Source organism: Ranitomeya variabilis, chromosome 2, assembly GCF_051348905.1.
Source record: "Ranitomeya variabilis isolate aRanVar5 chromosome 2, aRanVar5.hap1, whole genome shotgun sequence".
NCBI lineage: Eukaryota > Metazoa > Chordata > Amphibia > Anura > Dendrobatidae > Ranitomeya > Ranitomeya variabilis.
The window spans coordinates 846,957,243-846,979,369 of NC_135233.1; the positions used below are offsets into that span (position 1 = coordinate 846,957,243).

The window sequence follows — 22,127 nt, forward strand, 5'->3', positions numbered from 1 at the left end:
AAGCAATGCAAAAACAATTATTTTTTTATATAAAATAGTTTTTATTGTGTAAAAGCGCCAAAACATAAAAAAATTACATAAATGAGGTATCGCTGTAATCGTACTGACCTGAAGAATAAAGCTGCTTTATCAATTTTACCACACGTGGAATGGTATAAACGCCCCCCCTAAATGAATTTCAGGAATTGCTAGTTTTTGTTCATTCCGCCTCCCAAAAATCGGAATAAAAAGCGATCAAAAAATGTCATGTGCCCGAAAATGGTACCAATAAAAATGTCAACTCGTCCCGCAAAAAACAAGATCTCACATGACTCTGTGGGCCAAAATATGGATAAATTATAGCTCTCAAAATGTGGTGATGCAAAAACTATTTTTTGCAATAAAAAGCGTCTTTTAGTGTGTGATGGCTGCCAACCATAAAAATCCACCAAAAAACGCTATAAAAGTAAATCAAACCCCCCTTCATCACCCCCTTAGTTAGGGAAAAATAATAAAATTTAAAAAAATGTATGCATTTCCATTTTCCCATTAGGGCTAGGGTTAGGGCTAGGGTTAGGGTTGGGGTTAGGGCTAGGGTTAGGGCTGGGGTTAAGGTTGGGGTTAGGATTTCAGTTAGAATTGGGGAGTTTCCACTGTTTAGGCACATCAGGGGCTCTCCAAACGCGACATGGCGTCCGATCTCAATTCCAGCCAATTCTGCTTTGAAAAACTAAAACAGTGCTCCTTCCCTTCCGAGTTCTCCTGTGCGCCCAAACAGTGGTTCCCCCCAACATATGGGGTATCAGCGTTCTCAGGACAAATTGGACAACAACTTTTGTGGTCCAATTTCTCCCGATACCCTTGGGAAAATAAAAATGTGGGGGCTAAAATATCATTTTCGTGGAAAAAAAAAATATTTTTTATTTTCACGGCTCTGCGTTATAAACTGTAGTGAAACACTTGTTGGTTCAAAGTTCTCACAACACATCTAGATAAGTTCCTTGGGGGGTCTAGTTTCCAATATGGGGTCACTTGTGGGGGGTTTCTACTGTTTAGGTACATCAGGGGCTCTGCAAATGCAACATGACGCCTGCAGACCAATCCATCTAAGTCTGCATTTCAAACGGCGCTCCTTCCCTTCCGAGCTCTGCCGTGCGCCCAAACAGTGATTCCCCCCCATATATGGGGTATCAGCGTACTCAGGACAAATTGGACAATAACTTTTGTGGTCCGATTTCTCCTGTTACCCTTGGGAGAAAAAAAATTTGCAGGCTAAAACATCATTTTGTGGAAAGAAAAAATGATTTTTTAATTTTCACAGCGCTACATTCTAAACTTTAGTGAAACAATTGGGGGTTAAAAGTGCTCACCACACATCTAGATAAGTTCCTTAGGGGGTCTTCTTTCCAAAATGGGGTCACTTGTGGGGGGTTTCCACTGTTTAGGCACGTCAGGGGCTCTCCAAGCGCGACATGGGTTCTGATCTCAATTCCAGCCAATTTTGCATTGAAAAGTCAAACGGCGCTCCTTCCCTTCCGAGCTCTGCCATGCGCTCAAACAGTGGTTTATCCCCATATATGAAATATCAGCGTACTCAGGACAAATTGCACAACAACCTTTGGGGTCCAATTTATCCTGTTACCCTTGGGAAAATAAAAAATTTGGGGCAAAAATCATTTTTTTGTGAAAATTAATATGAATTTTTTTTTACGGCTCTACATTATAAACTTCTGTGAAGCACTTGGAGGTTCAAAGTGCTCACCACACAATTAGATTAGTTCCTTAGAGGGTCTACTTTCCAAAATGGTGTCACTTGTGGGGGTTTCCACTGTTTAGGCACGTCAGGGGCTCTCCAATCGCGACATGGGTTCCGATCTCAATTCCAGCAAATCTTGCATTGAAAAGTCAAATGGCGCTCCTTCCCTTCCGAGCTCTGCCATGTGCCCAAACATTGGTTTACCCCAACATGTGAGGTATCGGTGTACTCAGGAGAAATTGTACAACGACTTTTGTGGTCCAATTTCTCCTGTTACCCTTGGTAAAATAAAACAAATTGGATCTGAAGTAAAAATTTTGTGAAAAAAAAGTTGAATGCTCAATTTTTTTTAAACATTCCAAAAATTCCTGTGAAGCACCTGAAGGGTTAATAAACTTTTTGAATGTGGTTTTGAGTACCTTGAGGGGTGCAGTTTTTAGAATGGTGTCACTTTTGGGCATTTTCTGTCATAGACCCTTCAAAGTCACTTCAAGTGTGAGGTGGTCCGTTAAAAAAATGGTTTTGCAAATTTTGTTGCAAAAATGAGAAATTGCTGGTCAACTTTTAACCCTTATAACTCCCTAACAAAAAAAATATGTTTCCAAAATTGTGCTGATGTAAAGCAGACATGTGGGAAATGTTGCTTATTAACTATATTATGTGATATAACTCTCTAATTTAAGGGCATAAAAACTAAAAGTTTGAAAATTGCTAAATTTTCATAATTTTCGACAAATTTTTGTTTTTTTCACAAATAAATGCAAGTCATATCGAAGAAGTTTTACCACTATCATGAAGTACAATATGTCACGAGAAAACAATGTCAGAATCACCAGGATCCGTTGAAGCGTTTCAGAGTTATGACCTCATAAAGTGACAGTGGTCAGAATTGTAAAAATTGGCCCTGTCACTTAGGTGAAAACAGGCTTCGGGGTGAAGGGGTTAAAGATGTAATGACAGCCATCTCCCCAGTGCCTTTACCTGATATGCAGTCCCATATTATCAATGACTGAGGAAATTTGCATGTTCTATTCAGGCAGTCATCTTTATAAATCTCATTGGAACGGCACGAAACAAAAGTTCCAGCATCATCACCTTGCCTAATGCAGATTCGTGATTCATCACTGAATCTGACTTTCATCCAGTCATCCACAGTCCGCGATTGCTTTTCCTTAGCCCATTGTAACCTTGTTTTTTTGTGTTTAGGTGTTAATGATGGCTTTCGTTTAGCTTTTCTGTATGTAAATCCAATTTCCTTTAGGCGGTTTCTCACAGTTCGGTCACAGATGTTGACTCCAATTTCCACCCATTCGTTCCTCATTTGTTTTGTTGTGCATTTCCTGTTTTGGAGACATATTGCTTTAAGTTTTTGGTCTTGACGCTTTTGTCTTCCTTGGTCTACCGGTGTAACAGGCCAAATTAACCCCCCCACCCAGAATATACCCTGGGTTAAAGTGGCCTAGGCCACATTATACCCCAGGTATATTCTGGTCTAGGCTAAACTATACCCCGGGGTATAAATTGGACTAGGCCAGTTTATACCCCTCTGGGCCAGAATATACCCCAGCTGCTGTAGATCAGATTTTTCATGCTTTTGAGAACCATTGAGTGATATACTTAATAATGGGACCCCAGGCAGCGCACAGGGGCCCCAGACATTGCACAGAATTGAGTGATATACTCAAGAACGGGGCCCCTGGCAGCGCACAGGAGGGCAGAGACAGCGAATGGGGCAGAGACAGCGAGCGGGGCCCCAGGCAGCACACAGGGAGGAATAGACACCGAACGAGGCCCCAGGTAGCACACAGGGGGGCAGACACAGCAAACGGGGTCCCAGGCGGAACATTAGGGCCCCAGGCAGACAGCGCTTGGGGCCCCAGGCAGACAGAGCTGGGGTATATTCTGGGTGGGGGGTTAATGTGGCCTGTTACACCGGTATGTTTGCCTTTAACAACCTTCCCATGTTTGTATTTGGTCCAGATTTTAGACACAGCTGACTGTGAACAACCAACATCTTTTGCAACATTGCGAGATGAGTTACCCTCTTTTAAGAGTTTGATAATCCTTTCCTTTGTTTCAATTGACATCTCTCGTGCCATGATTCATGTCAGTCCACTTGGTGCCACAGCTCTCCAAGGTGTGATCACTTCTTTTTAGATGCAGACTAACGAGCAGATCTAATTTGATGCAGGTGATATTTTTGGATATGAAAATTTTCAGGGTGATTCCATAATTTTTTCCTCAGCATTGAGTGATTCCATAATTTTTCCCCTATGCTTGGTTAAAATAAAAGTAACCATTACTGACTACCACATTTTTTGTTCTTGATTTCTTTTAGTGTTTCTTAAAGCCAGAAAGTTGCCATTTGAAGTTGTGATGGTGCGATATGTGGGTATCTTTTTGTGTATATTTATATTTTACTGATTATCATGGTGTTCTCTTGTAGGATGAGTTGTCATCTGATATCAGCCTCCATAGTCCTGTACTGTTGTCTCTCCACAGGGTCAGTGAATAATGTTTGCTAATATGCTAATGACATATTGAACTAGCTTGTTAAAACTAGCTTGTTGAAACAATGAGCCCCTGCAACCCACCCCCCTAACCTGTGAATGAGGAGGGAGACTTGTAAAAATAAGGGAGGTGAGACACAGATCAGTCCTGTGTGGAATGATGTGAACACAGCACGTCAGAGAGAAGGGGAAGCATATGGACCATTTTTTATCCTATGTCTGCTGGATTATTGGACTCTCATCTCCTTGGACATTTATTCGGTTATTGAACTGCACTCGGCTTCTGGACTATCTTATCCTTTGTGTGGTGGATCGTCTATGGATCTTTCGTGTTTTTGCCGAAATAAAGCTTTTGGAATTGTTCACTATGCCCTTGCTCTGTTGATTGTGTGGTATCGGAGAAGGACCCCATGACAGAAGCGACTTTAGTTTTGTGCCATGTCTGTGATCTGCTTTTTTTCTACAAAATTAAACAACTGAATGAACATCCTCCAAGGCCGGTGATTCCATAATTTTTGCCAGGGGTTGTATATACTAGTTGAAGAGCCCGGCGTTGCCCAGGCATAGTAGCTAGCTGTGGTTAGTTATAACACATTATGATTATATTGCACATAAAGCACAACTTTTCTCCTTTTATAGTTGCCTCCTCCGACAGCACCTCACACTCCTCTTCCATATCCAATTGGAAACACCATAGTCACCTCTGCTTCTGAGGAGAAGTTTATCTGAGTCACCAGCCTCAGAAATCGCAGGTTAACAGCAGCTCAGATTAGAGACCAGGTCAATGCCTCACAGAGTTCTAGCAGCAGACACATCTCCACAACAACTGTTAAGAGGAGACTTTGTGCAGCAGGCCTTCATGGTAAAATAGCTGCTAGGAAACCACTGCTAAGGACAGGCAACAAGCAGAAGAGACTTGCTTTGGTCTGATGAGTCCAAATTTGAGATCTTTGGTTCCAGCCACACTGTCTTTGTGCGATGCAGAAAAGGTGAACGGATGGACTCTACATGCCTGGTTCCCACCATGAAGCATGGAGGAGGAGGTGTGATGGTGTGGGGGTGCTTTGCTGGTAACCCTGTTGGGGATTTATTAAAAATTGAAGGCATACTGAACCAGCATGGCTACCACAGCATCTTGCAGAGGCATGCTATTCCATCCAGTTTGCGTTTAGTTGGACCATCATTTATTTTTCAACAGGACAATGACCCCAAACACACCTCCAGGCTGTGTAAGGGCTATTTGACCATGAAGGAGAGTGATGGGGTGCTACGCCAGATGACCTGGCCTCCACAATCACCAGACCTGAACCCAATCGAGATGGTTTGGGGTGAGCTTGACCGTGGAATGAAGGCAAAAGGGCCAACAAGTGCTAAGCATCTCTGGGAACTCCTTCAAGATTGTTGGAAGACCATTCCCGGTGACTACCTCTTGAAGCTCATCAAGAGAATGCCAAGAGTGTGCAAAGCAGTCATCAAAGCAAAAGGTGGCTACTTTAAAGAACCTAGAATATAGGACATATTTTCAGTTTCACACTTTTTTTAGGTATATAATTCCACAGGTGTTAATTCATAGTTTTGATGCCTTCAGTGTGAATGTACTATTTTCATAGTCATGAAAATACAGAAAAATCTTTAAATGAGAAGGTGTGTCCGAACTTTTGGTCTGTACTGTATATATATTATATTCAGAAAAAAAGTCCTTGCTTGGGAAGGTTAGAGAAATCTGAGCTTTGCTGCTAATGGATCAGTAAAGCCACGTTTTTTCAATCTGATTGTTTGGGAATGCAGCCTAGTTTTTTTTTTCCTCATTTTCTACTTTGGATGTTTGGACATCACCTTTACAGGTTTATTGTGCCCGTTTTTTTGGTAGTGCTGCCAAATTTTCTTTATTTATTGTATGTATATATGTACTGCATATACTCGAGTATAAGCCGAGGCACCTAATTTTGCCACAAAAAACTGGGGAAACTTATTGACTCTAGTATAAGCCTAGGGTGGGAAATGCATAAGCTGCTGGTAAAGTTAAAAAAATAGATACCATTAAAAGTAAAATTGACACATTAGTAGGATAAATATTTTTGAACATCCATATTGAGTCAGGAGCCCCATAAGATGCTCCATACAAAAATATGCCCAATATAATGCTGCTGCGATTGAAAAAAAAACAAAAAACCTCACCTCTCGTCGCTGCTCCTCAGCGTCGCCGGCTCTCTGCAGTGACTGTTCAGGCAGAGGGCGTGCACTAAACACGTCATCGCACCCTCTGACCTGAATGTCACTGCCAGAGGACCCAGAAGACACAGCGCGGCAGTGGAACGGGGACAGGTGAATTTCGTATGTCTCACCCTCCCCCAGTCCGGCTCACCCTCCTGGCGCTGCATATCAGTCCCTGCATCTCGGGCGCCGGCATCTCTCTTCCTGTCTTCCTTCCTGTGCTGAGCGGTCCGTTTTACCACTCATTAAAATAATGAATTTACGCTCCACGCCTATGGGAGTAAAGACACGTGCATCTTCATTACTTTTATGAGCGGTGCTACGTGACCGCTGAATACAGGAAGGAAGACAGGAAGAGAGATGCCGGCGTCCGAGATGCAGGGACTGATATGAAGTGATGACACCAGGAGGGTGAGTATGATGCCTTCTGCTCCCCCACCCCCCCTCCCCATCGGCAATGACTTTTGTATAAGCCGAGGGGGAGAAGGGCTTTTTCAGCACAAAAAAAGAGTGCTGAATATCTTAGCTTATACACGAAAAAAAGAAATGTGTGTGTGGGTATGTATGTATGTATGTGTGTATATATGTATGTATGTATATATGTATGTATATATGTATATGTATGTGTATATATATATATATATATATATATATATATATATATATATATATATATATATATATATATATATATATATATATATATATATATATATTCGAGTATAAGCCGACCCCCCTAATTTTGCCACAAAAAACTGGGAAAACTTGTTGACTCGAGTATAAGCCTAGGGTGGAAAATGCAGCAGCTACCGGTGAATTTCAAAAATAAAAATAGATGCTCCATACCGTTCATTATGGCCCCATAGCTGTGCCATATAGTGTTCTGCACCATTCATTATTGCTCCACAGCTGTACCATAGAAAGCTGTGCCATGTAGTGCTCTGCACCGTTCATTATTGCCCCATAGCTGTACCATAGAAAGCTGTGCCATATAGTGCTCTGCACCGTTCATTATTGCCCCATAGCTGTGCCATATAGTGCTCTGCACCGTTCATTATTGCCCCATAGCTGTACCATAGAAAGCTGTGCATATAGTGCTCTGCACCGTTCATTATTGCCCCATAGCTGTACCATAGAAAGCTGTGCCATATAGTGCTCTGCACCGTTCATTATTGCCCCATAGCTGTGCCATATAGTGCTCTGCACCGTTCATTATTGCCCCATAGCTGTGCCATATAGTGCTCTGCACCGTTCATTATTGCCCCATAGCTGTGCCATATAGTGCTCTGCACCGTTCATAATTGCCCCATAGCTGTGCCATATAGTGCTCTGCACCGTTCATAATTGCCCCATAGCTGTGCCATATAGTGCTCTGCACCGTTCCTTACTGCCCCATAGATGTGCCATATAGTGCTGTGCACCGTTCCTTACTGCCCCATAGCTGTGCCATATAGTGCTCTGCACCGTTCCTTATTGCCCCATAGCTGTGCCATATAGTGCTCTGCACCGTTCCTTACTGCCCCATAGATGTGCCATATAGTGCTCTGCACCGTTCCTTACTGCCCCCATAGCTGTGCCATATAGTGCTCTGCACCGTTCCTTATTGCCCCATAGCTGTGCCATATAGTGCTCTGCACCGTTCCTTACTGCCCCATAGCTGTGCCATATAGTGCTCTGCACCGTTCCTTACTGCCCCCATAGCTGTGCCATATAGTGCTCTGCACCGTTCCTTATTGCCCCATAGCTGTGCCATATAGTGCTCTGCACCGTTCCTTACTGCCCCATAGCTGTGCCATATAGTGCTCTGCACCGTTCATAATTGCCCCATAGCTGTGCCATATAGTGCTCTGCACCGTTCCTTACTGCCCCATAGCTGTGCCATATAGCGCTCTGCACCGTTCATAATTGCCCCATAGCTGTGCCATATAGTGCTCTGCACCGTTCCTTACTGCCCCATAGCTGTGCCATATAGTGCTCTGCACCGTTCCTTATTGCCCCATAGCTGTGCCATATAGTGCTCTGCACCGTTCCTTACTGCCCCATAGCTGTGCCATATAGTGCTCTGCACCGTTCCTTACTGCCCCATAGCTGTGCCATATAGTGCTCTGCACCGTTCCTTACTGCCCCATAGCTGTGCCATATAGCGCTCTGCACCGTTCATAATTGCCCCATAGCTGTGCCATATAGTGCTCTGCACCGTTCCTTACTGCCCCATAGCTGTGCCATATAGTGCTCTGCACCGTTCATTATTGCCCCATAGCTGTGCCATATAGTGCTCTGCACCGTTCCTTGCTGCCCCATAGCTGTGCCATATAGTGCTCTGCACCGTTCCTTACTGCCCCATAGCTGTGCCATATAGTGCTCTGCACCGTTCCTTACTGCCCCATAGCTGTGCCATATAGTGCTCTGCACCGTTCATTATTGCCCCATAGCTGTGCCATATAGTGCTCTGCACCGTTCCTTACTGCCCCATAGCTGTGCCATATAGTGCTCTGCACCGTTCCTTACTGCCCCATAGCTGTGCCATATAGTGCTCTGCACCGTTCATTATTGCCCCATAGCTGTGCCATATAGTGCTCTGCACCGTTCCTTACTGCCCCATAGCTGTGCCATATAGTGCTCTGCACCGTTCCTTACTGCCCCATAGCTGTGCCATATAGTGCTCTGCACCGTTCCTTACTGCCCCATAGCTGTGCCATTGCTGCTGCTGCGATAAAAATAATAAAACACATACTCACCTCTCTTGCTTGCAGCTCCTCGGCGTCCCGTCCCGGTGTCTCTCTGCACTGACTGATCAGGCAGAGGGCGGCGCGCACACTATATGCGTCATCGCGCCCTCTGACCTGCAGTCAGTGCGGAGAGAGAGACGCCGGGAAGACAGAGCGGCGCCCGGCGTGTGGAACGCGGACAGGTGAATATGACATACTTACCTGCTCCCGGCGTCCCGCTCCTTCCCCCGGACAGCCGGTCTTCGGTGCCGCAGCCTCTTCCTCTGTCAGCGGTCACCGGCACCGCTGATTAGAGAAATGAATAGGCTGCTCCGCCCCTATGGGATCCACTCCCATAGGGGCGGAGCCGCCTATTCATTTCTCTAATGAGCGGTCCCACGTGACCGCTGACAGAGGAAGAGCTGCGGCACCCGGAGACCGTGGGACGGGCAGGGGGAGCGCCAGGAGCCCCGGAAGCAGGTAAGTATGCCTCAGCGCCCTCTCCCCCTCACCCGCCGACCGTGACTCGAGTATAAGCCGAGAGGGGCACTTTCAGCCCAAAAATTTGGGCTGAATATCTCAGCTTATACTCGAGTATATACAGTGTGTGTGTATATATATATATATATATATATATATATATGTGTATGTGTATATATATGTTTTTTTAATTTGTTACCCCACTTAAGGGGCTTGAAGCGGTGATTGTCTGATCGCTTATGCTATATACAGCAGTGCAACAGCATTGGTGCATATAGCAGAAATCACTGTCTCTTTTGAAGCCCGACCAAAGGTTTCAAAGGAGCTCCGTAATGACAAAGATGGGGGTCATCGGCAGACCACCGGCTGTCATGGCTACCCGTGATCACATCACGAGTGCACCGATGGACACATGGAATGACTTGCATCCATGGTGCCGAGTGTTAAACATCGCGGTTAGAGCTCCGCTCCACCTGCAATTGTTAGAGGCAGGTCCTGTCTGTACTATACAGTCATGATAGGCCGGGTATGGGGTGGGCTCACTCCTGTGAACCCTCTGTATACACCCATTTCCGACTTGTGCCGTACATGTATGACGAATGTTGTGAAGAAGTTAAAACAGTTTAAAAATTGCACGTTCTAATTTTTTGGCAAATTTCTGATATTTTTATCAAAGCAATTGATATTGACCGAAAAGTGAAATGAACTTTTGCGGAAAAGTCTGAGTTTGAATATTGGAATGCCTTCAAAGTCTTCAAGGTGACGGTGTTAAAATATTTGAGTGTTATTATTTATCATTAGTTTCTCTTGTTAATATCACCATTCTGTATTACCAGAAAGATTTACACACTAAAAATAAATATTACGATAACACTTAGAGCTTAAAGCAACGTATTTCACTCTTTTCTTTATCTGGTCACAAATGCTTCCTAATACTTCCTGCCAGGATATGTGAGGTTGCCCTAACAGAGTTGTGAAGAGAAATGGTGAGCGCACACATCTTCTCTGGGGCCCTGGTGATATGTCATTTTCAAGCAATCATGTCTTGTTTTTGTTCCCATGGGCTGTTCCCCATCCACACTAGATAAGAGTGGGCCACCACACCTTCCTGGGACAAAGGAAAGGCCGAGACAAGAGATGATTTCCTTCATAGGGACATAAAGGCACCATAGACTTTTTTTTTTTTCTTCTTCTTCTTTCCTTTTCCTAGAATTTGACTGGAAAGTCCCTCAAATGCCGTCTCTTGTCATAGCTATATTTGATTTTCATTGCATGGTTATGGTTCCCGCTTAGACGTAAAGGCTTTTTCAGGGGCTCCCCTTTGCCTGTCTTAAAATTCTTAATTTAATCCACTATGTAGCTAAGTGCGCAGTAAGAAAAGATGATGCAAGAGAGCTGTTGAGCAAGGATGTTGCCGCGTAAATCCACCCTTGTGTATCGCACCTCGTATATCATCCAAAAATCTTAATCCTTCATCCTCCTGATCGGATTTCCTTATATTACAATGCTTCTCCAAGATGTTGTCATCAAGTGTTCTAGTAATGTAGTTTCCCAAGCTGTTCTTGCTTATTATATGGGGCTCATACTGCTCTTATCTGTGATTTCTTAAAATTTCACTAAATGTTGTACCGTTGCCCTTGAGATTCCTGGGTGTAGCATTTCACTAGTTCTTCCTTAGAGGTAATATCTCTGTTGCTACCCCCAGTTTATCTGGTCACTCAGCAGGTGCCACGTTTAACGTTACAGCATGCCAGCCAATCTATTAGCAGGTTTCTGTCTATGCCAACTCCGGCTGGGTGTCAAACAGTTTCTGGAGGTCTAATGCTTTCCTTCTACTTGTCATAATGGCCAAATTGTGCTCTGTCCTGAAAAAAACTGGTGCTTTGCCATACTCCTGGATACTTTTATTTTAGATTTTGTTTTCCTAGCAAAAATACACCACAAACATGTTCTCTAGGGACAAAGTGTTTCACCCTGGAAATGCTGTCACTGTACTGCAGGTGTAATCCTTTGCAAAGTGTGAAATCCACAGTGAAAATCTGCAGCAGAAGTTCACAGATCTTTCCCATCTCCAGTGTTGGTGCCATAATGTGCATCAGATGTTTCTCTGAAATATCCAGATGGAAAGTCCACTGTCCATGTTAATATAACATACCCTAAATGTTTGTGTTGGGGCATCGTATCCCTGTGGGGAATTAATGAATGAGGAGCCATGACATTTGCATGACAACTATTGAGGATTATTGCAAGAATATTTACTCATTGCGGCTTTGACAGTAGTGTTGAACATAGACTGAGCTTGCTATGTGTTATTATTATAAGACATTTATATAGTGCCATTAATTCCATGGCGCTTTACATGTGAAAAGGGGCAAACATAGACAAGTACAATAAACATGACTAATATAAGACACACACAAGTACAGAAGGAGAGCGGACCCTGCTCATGAGGGCTCAGTCTACAGGGGATGGATGAGGATACACTAGGAGAGGGTAGAGCTGGTCGTGTGGTGGTTCAATAGACTGAGGATCTCTGCAGGATGTAGGCTTGTCGGAAGAGGTGGGTCTTCAGGTTCTTCTTGAAGGTTTCCGTGGTAGGCGAGAGTCTGATGTGTTTGGGTAGAGAGTTCCAGAGTATGGGGGACGCTTGGGAGAAGTCTTGTATGCGGTTGTGGGAAGAAGAGATGATGGGAGAGGTTCACATTAACCTATGCTACATAAACGGTCTTCTCAGATTTGTCCCAAAAACTGACTCCATGGTGGAAACCGACTGGCTTCAAGTAAATGGGTTTAATGGTGTACTGATGGTATTTGATGGACACAGAATCTGGCAATTTGTTGGGGTTCTCATTACAAAATGTAATCAATGATCATTTTTTATCCTGCTTGAGGTCTATCAGCTGATTGAGTCGGCGCAGTTCAGAGCCACTGTTCTGTAGCTTTGCACATGCTCAATCACTTTCACTTCCTGAGACCCTCTTAACTGCACATGCTTGGCTTGGTTCATAGACTTATATGGGTTCCATTGATTTGGGGGTTGTGTGAGTGCGATCACGTCAGGGAATGCTCACAGCCTGTATACATTTTCAATACGGAAAGTGAATGGGTATGTTTTTGTGCTTATTTTTATAAAAAAATAATTCATGCAGGGACTTTATTTATAACTTACTAGATGGTGGCCTGATTCTAACGCATCGGGTATTCTAGAATATGTATGTATATAGCAGCCACATAGTATATAGCACAGGCCACGTAGTATATAGGAGCCATGTAGTATATAGCAGACAAATACTACGTGGCCTGTGCTATATACTATGTGGCTGCTATATACATACATACATATTGTAGAATACCCGCTGCGTTAATACAGACCACACAGTATGTAACAGTGCCCACGTACTATATAACACAGCCCACGCAGTATATAGCAGCCACGCAGTATATAGCACAGCCCCCGCAGTATATAACACTGGCCATGTAATATATAGCACAGCCCCCGCAGTATATAACACTGGCCATGTAATATATAGCATAGCACAGCCCACGCAGTATATAGCAGCCACGCAGTATTTAGCACAGCCCCCGCAGTATATAACACTGGCCACGTAATATATAACACAGCCCATGCAGTATATAGCAGCCACACAGTATATAACATAGCCACGTTAGTATATAGCACAGAGATGTAGTATATAAGAGCCCACGCAGTGCGTAGCACAGCCCACGTAGTATATAGCAATGTGGGCACTATATGCGTGGTTAAAAAAGACTTAATATAAAAAAATAAACATATACTCACCTTCCGAAGGCCCCTTGAAGTCCTGGCGCCTGTGTGCGGTGCACGCGGCAGCTTCCGGTGCCAGAGTTGGTATGAGCGCAGGACCTGTGATGACGTCGCGGTCACATGACCCTGACGTCATGGAAGGTCCTTCTCGCATAGCATCCTTGACACCGGAACCTGCCGCTTGCACTGCCGAGGACAGCGAGCGATGTCGGAGGATGAGAATAACCCTCTTTTTTTTAATATTCTTATTTGTAACATTAAATCTTTTTACTATTGATGATGCATACGCAGCATCAATATTAAAAAGTTGGTCACGCAGGGTTAATAGCTGCATAACCGGAGTGCGTTACACCGCGCTCCGGTACCGCTGGCATTATCCCCGTGTGAGGGCTGACTGGAGGGGAGTAAGGGAACACAGGGACGGAGGGGAGTAAGGAGCGGGCACTGACTGCGGGGAGGAAAGAGCGGCCATTTTGCCGCCGGATTGTGTCCGTCGCTGATTGGTCGTGGGCGTTTTGCCACGACCAATCAGTGACTTGGATTTCCATGACAGAGGCCGCGACCATTGAATATCCGCGACAGAAAGAAAGACAGAAGGACAGACGGAAGTGACCCTTAGACCATTATATAGTAGATTATAACGGGCTTGTCTATTTAATATAGGTATACGATACAGATGCACATACTAATATATAGTGGTGTGTGTATCTTGGTTTAAACGAACAATTTCTTCAAGAGCAAGCGAATTCTAGTGTTTGGAAGGAAATCTAGATTCCTATTTTCGGTAGTTTATTTCCTGCTGGTCTGTAAACACTATGGAATGAAGTCAGAAAATGTATTTGAGTCAGTCCGCCCTTCTCTGCACCTTTATGCTAAGATGCAGCCACTTTTATATCAGCCCCGCTAACTTTTGAAGTCTCAGAATTGGCAAATGTTTTTAACATTAGGTTGTAAAGTGCTTTGATAAATTGGCCGCTTATTTTTATCGCCTGTTTGCCTAGAATTTGCATACTTTAGACAGGTTGAGAATGAAATGCAAGCCTTTACCAGTAAGATTCAATTCTAAGTTCACCTTTTTTAGATTTCCCAGTTGTAAGCTCAGTGTCTCAATTCCCATAACTAAACCTCAGTTTTCCAGTTTTAATGAACATTTTCATTAATCGCTGCACTTTTCCCCTCTTGTGTAACTTTCCAAATAAACCCAAGCTCGTACAGTGCTGTTCTCATGTACGCAATCTGTCTCGGCTCATCAGCCTGATATCTCTGCAGGCCAGCTGCACGCTCTGAAGTCAAGTGCTTCAGGAACGTTTTTTTTTTTCCCCCCCTCTAGCTATTTATATGGAGACACCTGTGGGCTACGGCAGTCTGATATGTCAGATTACATGGAGGATGAGCCCAATGGACGCTGCATTGCATCACCAGAGGAAATCTTTACATTGAGTACATTTCTTTTGTGTAACTATTTCACCTTCTTTCCTTAAAGGGCTATTCCCATCTCCAGGATCCCAATATGTAGTAGGAGTGATAATCGCATATACCTCCAATTAGAAATGTATAAAGATCTTCTGATTCGCCATGGTGCTTACCCATGTGCAGCGCATTGTAGTAGCTTAGGTATCCATGGTTACTATCAATCATATGAAGTGACATTTAACTGTTAGTGGTTGTAACCATTGATGCCTAAGCTGCTGCAGTGCCTTGCACATAGGGTAAGCAACATAGTGAATCAGAAGAACTATATTAAATTTCTAATTGGAGGTATTTGTTGTTGTTACTTTCCCAATATGTAGTAGATGTAATATCTAGGAGAATGTGGTCCTGGGAAAGGGATGAGGGGAAAGCGAGGGAGAGCGCTATCTAAGTGTTGTAAATGAGTGACGCTTACTTGATGAGAAAAGTACAACTAGAATCTTGCTCACCTGGTGTAGTTGTGCAAGGAGGCACAACATTGGGAAATGTTTGCAAACAGTCATCCTTCCACTGGTATGCTGCCGTCTGTAATAACATGGTGATTTTACTCTCCTAGAAAAAAAATTCCTCTACGTGGATAATGTGTACACCTGATAAAGGCGAAACGCGTGTTTGTTTTTTTTACGTTTTTTGTTGTGTTGTATAATGCTTTGTATTTGCTGTACATGGCCAATAAAGTCATCTGATTCAACAACAGATACTTTGTTCTTTGGCTATATAACCCTCTTATTGTAAACTGAGTTAAGGATCCTCTGAAGGAAGCACCCTGAAACATCCTTATTCACATAATATCTAGGAGATGAGACTACCACTTTAATGGATATTTTGTTTACTAGCCAAAAGGTTACGGTTAAAGAAACTTATTATTTCTTATGTACTAATTCATATTGTATAGTACATTGATGCATTTTCCTGGTACAATGACCTCAGAATCCGCATTTGTGCAAAGTATAAGGAGGAGTGCTTGAATGTTTTCTTTCCCATCAGTTCAGGGTGTCGAAGGTTCGTGTGAAGTGAAACTTCCCTCTGTGTAATCTTCCCTTGCTTCCTGTGATGTCATCACCTTGTGTAAGGCAGTGACTGTTCTGCAACAGTCTTAGTAAATAGAATTAACACAAGAGAAAGGTAGTGAAGATTTCCGTAAACTTGGCTTCGTAATACATTTCTACAAAGATTTCTTCTTGCTGTAGTTCAGTGGAAGTCTGTATGGTCTGATTCCCAGGATTGAAAATCTGTTTTATCCCTGTGGTTGTTACTCTGCTATATGGTCTTTTCAGAAGACCCAGGTCTGATAACTGGATTCCAAGTGGCAGTTCTGGTATGGAGCCTGTCAATCTTCATAAAAATCTGATTATTTTGAGAGTAATTTTATTGATGGCCAATTGAAGAAATATTAACAATTTAACCTGATCTGGATTAAAGTTTCCCCACCTACTAAATACATTACATAAACATTCCCTTTGAGTTGAGCAAAAAGCTTATAGGACCCTGGACAAGCAGCCAAAGCTGTAGTCCATGGTTGCTGGACCAGAGCCCTGTGAACCTCCTACCTGCTGGTGTCCCCAGGACCTCTGTTCTAATGGATTTGGCATGACCCCAGCTTTGGGGTGTGATGCAGGCTTGACGTTATGTTGGGCCTTCACTTAGAGGCACCTAGGATGTCGGCAGTTAGGTTTTAAGGACTCTGGACCAGAAGCCATGGACTAGCTGACATTACCACTGGACTAGGGTCGTGCTAATGTTTTTGCTCAACTTGTAGGAATAGGTTATGCAAGATTGGCTTGCAGGCAACTTGGACCTATGCCCATCTGGTTAAAAGGTAGTCCTAAAATTGTGTGAATGCATGACCAGTACTTAATTTACTTGTAAAAACCTGTTTTCATTCCCATAGAAGTGTATAACGTGCTGGACAATCATACACTTAACTGCTTCATTCATGCAAGAATCATGGAGGTTCTAGCGGTCTAACACCTAAACAGCCTCTCTAGCCATCAGTGACTCTTGTGATGAGCTGGCAAATCCTGATTCTACTGGCCATCTGATCCCTACTGTAAAACTACTCAAACCACAGACGATTGGTCAATGATGTCATCTTAACATCACTAACTTTATTTTATATATACTCGATTTCTTTGTGTTTGCTGGCAACTGGCAGTTTCACAGCTATTTTGCTGAAAAGTGTAACTGTTGAAGTCTGCTCACCCTGTGTGCCCAGCTGGTGGAATGAAGTCAGTGTAGATTGTTACTATGAAGCAGCTGGAGGAGGATTAATGCTGGTCTTCTGTGACATCACTAGCTTCAAGATGGTCCACTTTCTGCATCATGTGAATAAACCCATTCCCGCCTTGCCCATCTGCAGGTGCACTCCGATCAGCCATTATCTAGGAGAGCTTGGATTCCTCATGACCTCTAGTGGCCACGGGGAATCTGGTTTTCTGACCAAATATAATGTTTTTAGCTGTTATGGGCAAATCTACCAGGAGACTTGGCGAAGTAGCTGGCTTTAGTTTCAGTAGAGATGTGCATGCAAGCTTAAGAAACTGCTCTTATCGCTTAGATTACACCTGCTATTTTTATCTGCAAGACTTTGAGGCTATTACATTTGGAGCATCTGTTTACTAATGTGTGAAATGCTGCTTAAAAACACCGAAGGGAAATAACATTTCCCACATGCGTACTTTACATCAGCACAATTTTTAAAACCATTTTTTATTTGTAATAGGAAGTTATAAGGGTTAAAAGTAGACCGGCGATTTCTCCAATAAAATTTGCAAAACCTTTTTTTTTTGGGGGGGGGGGGACCACATCACATTTGTAGTGACCTTAAGGGGCCTATATGACAGAAAATACCCCAAAGTGACACCATTCTAAAACTGTATCCATCAAGGTGCTCAAACCACATTCAAGACGTTTATTAACCCTTCAGGTGCTTCTCAGGAACTGAAGCAACGTGGAGGGAAAAAAATGAATAATTACGTTTTTTTTCACAGAAATTTTACTCCAGATCCCAATTTTATTTTCACAAGGGTAACAATAGAAAATGGATTACAAAATTTGTTGTGTAATTTTTTGTGAGTACGGCGATATACTATATATGAGGTAATGCCACTGTTTAGACACATCAGAGCGCTGAAGGGAAGAATCGCCGTTTGACCTCTTGAACGGAAAATTGCCTGGAATCGAGAGCGGATGCCATGTCTTGTTTGGAGACACCCTGATGTCCCTAAACTATGGAACCCCCCCACACAACGGACACCATTTTGGAAACTACATCCTCAAGGATTTTACCCAGGGGTATATTGAACATTTTAAACTCACTGGTTACGACATAAAGTTTGATAACATTAGGTCGTCACATTGAAAAAGTTCATTTTTTTTTTTTCACAATCTTGCTTTCGCCCCAAATTTCTCACTTTTGCATGAGATAACACCAAAAAGTGGACCCCACTATTTTTTCTTACGAGCGCGGTGTAGTCAAAAAGTTCTGTTTTGACAAACTGTAGGGCTCGGAACAGAAGGGGCACAATGTGAGTTTTGGAACACAAATTTTGTTCTGTTTGGAATAGATTGTCATATTTGCAGAGCCTGTGTGGTTCAAGAGCAACAGAAATCAAATCCCCCATAAATGTCTTTTTTGTTAATTAAATCTTGTAATTTATTTATCTAGGGAGGTAGTGAGTACTTTGATACCATCATTTTTTTTATGCAGTTGATGCAACACAATTTTGAAAATTTACAACTTGCATTTTTTTTCCCCACGGTCTTATATGAATCTTTTTTGTACTTTCTGAGGAACACACCTCAAATTGTATTGCATTAGATGGTCAGTTTTCAAAAATCCATCCAATATGAGTACTGGACACATGGCTGTGCCTATAATAGATAGCACACCATTTGGTCTTTAGGGTAAAATTGAGGGAATGCCAGGACCCATTCAAAGCTTACAGAAACATTGAACGACCAAGCAAGAAAAATCCTTCCAGGCATTATTACTCAGAGGGAGGCATGCCCCTAAAAATTTTTTTGCTTTTCTTAACCCCTTTCTTTCCTCGGACGGATTAGTACGTCTGAGGTCCGTTCCCCTGCTTTGATGTGGGCTCCAGCACTTTTCTGTGTGGTGCAATCCCCATTAGGAAATGTGCTCCACAATTGTTAATGCCATCCAGTGTACATCTTGCCACATGTATGCAGTCCTTGACCAGCCGGTCGAGGGTGCATACTGCTGTGCGAGATGTGAGCACATTGTGCATTTGGAAACCCAGATACTGGATCTAAATGTGCAGCTGGCAACACTGAGATCCATAGACAATATGGAGAGGAGTCTTCTGCTCACAGAGCAGACGCTCAATGGGATAGATGAGGAGGGGGATGGTAGGATGGAGCTGCAGGACAGTGTGGCAGTTAGCTGGGTGACAGATAGAAGGCGGGGTAGAGGGAAGAGTGCCAGGGAGGCTAGTCCTGATCTGGCACACCCCAATAAGTTTGCTAAGTTGGCAGATGAGGGGGGTGCCAGTACAGGGGTAGCACTGCTGCAGCCAGGCATGTCCTCTGAAAGCCGGAGGAGTGACTGCTCCAGTAAGGAGGGAAAAAGGAGAGCAGGGCAGGCCAGACAGGTGCTGGTAGTGGGGGACTCAATTATTAGGGGAACAGATAGGGCAATCTGTCACAAAGACAGGGATCGTCGGACGGTGTGCTGCCTACCTGGCTCTCGAGTCCGACACATCGCTGATCGGGTGGACAGATTACTGGGAGGGGCTGGTGAGGACCCAGCGGTCATGGTGCACATTGGCACAAATGACAAAGTTAGAGGTAGGTGGAAGGTCCTTAAAGATGATTTCAGGTTATTAGGCTGCAAGCTGAAAGCAAGGACCTCCAACGTGGTATTTTCCGAAATACTGCCTGTACCACGTGCCACGCCAGAGAGGCAACGGGAGATTAGGGAGGTTAATAAGTGGCTCAAGAATTGGTGTAGGAAGGAGGGGTTTGGGTTCCTGCAGAACTGGGCCGACTTCTCAGTTGGCTACAGGCTCTACGCTAGGGACGGGCTGCACCTCAATGGGGAAGGGGCAGCTGTGCTGGGGGAGAAAATGGCTAGAAGGTTGGAGGAGTGTTTAAACTAGGGATTGGGGGGGAGGGTATTCATTTTATAGGAGGGGAAGATAGTGCAGATAGAGACTTGGGCACATATAAGGAAGTTGGGGGTGGCGGTGGCATGGGGGGTGGGGTTAGAACAGTTAGTAATTTAAGAAAGAATAGAGGTACAGAGAGTAACATCAAGTGCATGTATACTAATGCCAGAAGCCTCGCCAACAAAATGGATGAATTGGAACTAATGTTGTTGGAGCATAATTATGACATGGTGGGGATATCTGAGACGTGGCTGGATGAGAGCCATGACTGGGCTGTTAACTTGCAGGGCTATAGCCTTTTCAGAAATGACCGTACAGATAAGCGAGGGGGTGGGGTGTGTCTGTATGTAAAATCGACCTTAAAACCCATCCGGCGTGATAATATAGGTGAATCTAATGAAAATGTAGAGTCTCTGTGGGTGGAGATAAGGGGAGGGGGAAAAAATAATAAATTACTGATAGGGGTTTGTTATAAATCTCCAAAACTAATGGAAGCAATGGAGAATATCCTCGTAAAGCAAATAGATGAAGCTGCAACTCAAGGAGAAGTCATTATTATGGGGGACTTCAACTACCCTGAAATAGATTGGGGAACAGAAACCTGCAGTTCCAGCAAAGGTAATCGGTTTTTGACAACTGAGAGACAATTACCTTTCACAACTGGTTCAGGACCCAACAAGGAGGGGGGCACTGCTAGACCTAATATTAACCAACAGGCCAGACCGCATATCAAATATAAGGGTTGGGGGTCACTTGGGGAATAGTGATCACAAAATAATAAGTTTTCATGTAACCTTTAATAAGATGGGTAGTAGGGGGGTGACAAGGACACTAAACTTCAGGAGGGCAAATTTCCAACGGATGAGAGAGGATCTTGGTGCAATTAACTGGGACGATATCCTGAGACACAAAAATACACAAAGAAAATGGGAGACATTTATTAGCATCCTGGATAGGACCTGTGCACAGTATATACCGTATGGGAATAAACATACTAGAAATAGGAGGAAACCAATATGGCTAAATAGAGCTGTAAGGGGCGCAATAAGGGACAAAAAGAAAGCATTTAGAGAATTAAAGGAAGTAGGTAGTGAGGAGGCATTAAATAAATACAGAAAATTAAATACATTCTGTAAAAAGCAAATCAAGGCAGCAAAGATTGAGACAGAGAGACTCATTGCCAGAGAGAGTAAAAATAATCCCAAAATATTCTTTAACTATATAAATAGTAAGAAACTAAAAAATGACAGTGTTGGCCCCCTTAAAAATAGTCTGGGTGAAATGGTGGATGAGGATGAGGAAAAAGCCAATATGCTAAATGACTTTTTTTCATCAGTATTTACAAAAGAAAATCCCATGGCAGACAAAATGACTAGTGATAAAAATTCCCCATTAAATGTCACCTGCTTAACCCAGCAGGAAGTACAGCGGCGTCTAAAAATAACTAAAATTGACAAATCGGGCCCGGATGGGATACACCCCCGAGTACTGCAGGAACTAAGTACAGTCATTGATAGACCATTATTTTTAATCTTTAAAGACTCCATAATAACAGGGTCTGTACCACAGGACTGGCGTATAGCAAATGTGGTGCCAATATTCAAAAAAGGGGCAAAAACTGAACTCGGTAATTATAGGCCAGTAAGTTTAACCTCTACTGTGGGTAAAATCCTGGAGGGCATTCTAAGGGATAATATACTGGAGTATCTGAAGAGGAATAACCTTATGACCCAGTATCAGCACGGGTTTACTAGGGACCGTTCATGTCAGACTAATTTGATCAGCTTCTATGAAGAGGTAAGTTCCGGACTGGACCAAGGGAACCCAGTGGACGTAGTATATATGGACTTTTCCAAAGCTTTTGATACGGTGCCACACAAAAGGTTGTTACATAAAATGAGAGTAATGGGGATAGGGGAAAATATGTGTAAGTGGGTTGAGAGCTGGCTCAGGGATAGGAAACAAAGGGTGGTTATTAATGGAGCACACTCGGACTGGGTCACGGTTAGCAGTGGGGTACCACAGGGGTCAGTATTGGGCCCTCTTCTTTTTAACATATTTATTAATGACCTTGTAGGGGGCATTCAGAGTAGAATT

At 43.4% G+C, this 22,127-nt stretch overlaps 1 protein-coding gene and 1 long non-coding RNA gene across 4 annotated transcripts in view; one reads left to right on the forward strand and one right to left on the reverse strand.

The window, feature by feature from the left end:
• The window catches only part of LOC143808007 (uncharacterized), a 38,984-nt gene extending 23,536 nt beyond the window's left edge, over positions 1 to 15,448 (reverse strand). Inside the window, exon 1 of the long non-coding RNA XR_013221858.1 lies at positions 15,351 to 15,448. This is a non-coding gene — a long non-coding RNA (uncharacterized LOC143808007). The remainder of the gene's footprint in view (positions 1 to 15,350) is intronic.
• The window catches only part of DIS3L2 (DIS3 like 3'-5' exoribonuclease 2), a 445,122-nt gene that overhangs the window by 73,974 nt on the left and 349,021 nt on the right, over positions 1 to 22,127 (forward strand). The gene's annotated exons all lie outside the window — the stretch shown is intronic.